This window comes from Buceros rhinoceros, unplaced genomic scaffold, assembly GCF_000710305.1.
Source record: "Buceros rhinoceros silvestris isolate BGI_N320 unplaced genomic scaffold, ASM71030v1 scaffold14704, whole genome shotgun sequence".
In the NCBI taxonomy this organism is placed as follows: domain Eukaryota; kingdom Metazoa; phylum Chordata; class Aves; order Bucerotiformes; family Bucerotidae; genus Buceros; species Buceros rhinoceros.
In genome coordinates, this window is record NW_010410171.1 from 97,641 (window position 1) to 99,193 (window position 1,553).

The following is a 1,553-nucleotide window of genomic DNA, read 5'->3' on the forward strand; positions in this document are numbered from 1 at the left end:
GGTTCATTCTTGAACATACAGACTTTATTACCACATAGAATGGGATTCCAATTTGTAGGGTAAAAAATTATATATGCCAGCTTTCAGTAGAAGATATTGCTTTAAAACACTCCTAGTCTTGTTGATGAACATCCCACTTACACAGGAAGTTTCATTAAAATCAACAGAATTCCTCTTGTGAATAAAGCTCATAGCAACAGGAGTGAAGGGGGAGGGCAAGCCAACCTTACCATCAGTTAGTCACAAAATCCTCACTAGAACTGAGAAACCAACAAAAATTTCAGGGAAATGAAATTTTTCACTGCCTGGAATTATGTAAAAGGAAAGAAATTTGTAAGTGGGTCATAAAAGTTCCGTGTGTGTCTGGAGCCTTTGATTTTACAATGAAGTGTAGCTCTGGTGATCCAGAGCTAACAAGAAGTGATGCTGCAGGGAAGGCTTGGCATTTTTCTACACCGACTGCTGGAGCTGGAGAAAGCCAGCTGACATCGCCTAAACCTCAAGAGGCTGCTGTTTTTTAATCTGATAGGCCTAATATGTGATATTAGCTCTGCTATGATTTTATGCTCAAAGATAAAAAATAAGCATCGTCATAAAACAAATTTCACAAAGACGTGGGTTTGTTAACCTTAAAATGACTCCTAACATTAACAAGTATTTCCTTCGCTACTGCATATCAGAGGAAAAGAAAGTTGCAGTAGGAGAAAAAGAAACATGAATTTCTTTACAGAGGTGAAGAAAGTTAAGTAGGATAAAAAGAAATGTGAGTGCAATGGATAACTGTAAAATAAAGATGTTGCCCATTTCTGCTTTCTTTTTGCTTAAATTCTGTATTTTAATATTTCTGAGAAATCTAGCTGTGATAATTTCATCTGTACATGATCTTTATTTGACAGTGACCTCTTTTTCTTCTGGGGTGTTCATGGGTTGCTCCCCTAAAGTGATGCTTCCCAGCATGAAGCAGCCACGACTCTTTCAGCTACCACACAGTACCTTGGGAAAAGCAGCTAGGGCAGCTTGCCAGGGATGCTGACGGCTGTACAGCTGTCTAGGTGATAGGGTGTACCAAACTTACCCAAATCAACCTGCCTGCAGCCAATTATTTATTAGCTTTCTTCTACAAAGCTTGATAACTTGTTAGGAGATGGACAGGAAGAACAATAGCAAAGCCATATATCTGTGCTGCCTAAGAACTGAAGGATTTTCTCCAGAAAATTTTCTCTAGACACATTCTCTGGTGGCTTGGCTTGACCAGACTCAGTCCCTGTTATCCTCTTTATTTATCTTCCTAATTCTTGTACTGAGATTAGCAGGCAATGCATTGCAAAATGTCATTGTTGTTACTGCTGATATTATTGGAAAATTAATGTCAAGGCTCCACAAAATCTTAAGCAGTACCCAAAGCTCAGCACTAATGTTATTAGGACAGACAGGATCAAACTCCACTCCCATAAAGAGAATTACAGCACTCCTGGCATATCAATAGCATTTCTAGAGCAGGGTCCTTCACTCCTACAGCTCATCCAACCAGTCTGGGCTGGGATTCTCTTTCC

The 1,553-nt window shown here is 39.4% G+C and overlaps 1 protein-coding gene across 1 annotated transcript in view; it reads right to left on the reverse strand.

Moving 5' to 3' along the window:
• KIF16B (kinesin family member 16B) overlaps window positions 1-1,553 on the reverse strand; it is a gene marked incomplete at its 5' end in the record, with an annotated part of 59,412 nt that overhangs the window by 38,411 nt on the left and 19,448 nt on the right. The window lies entirely within an intron of this gene.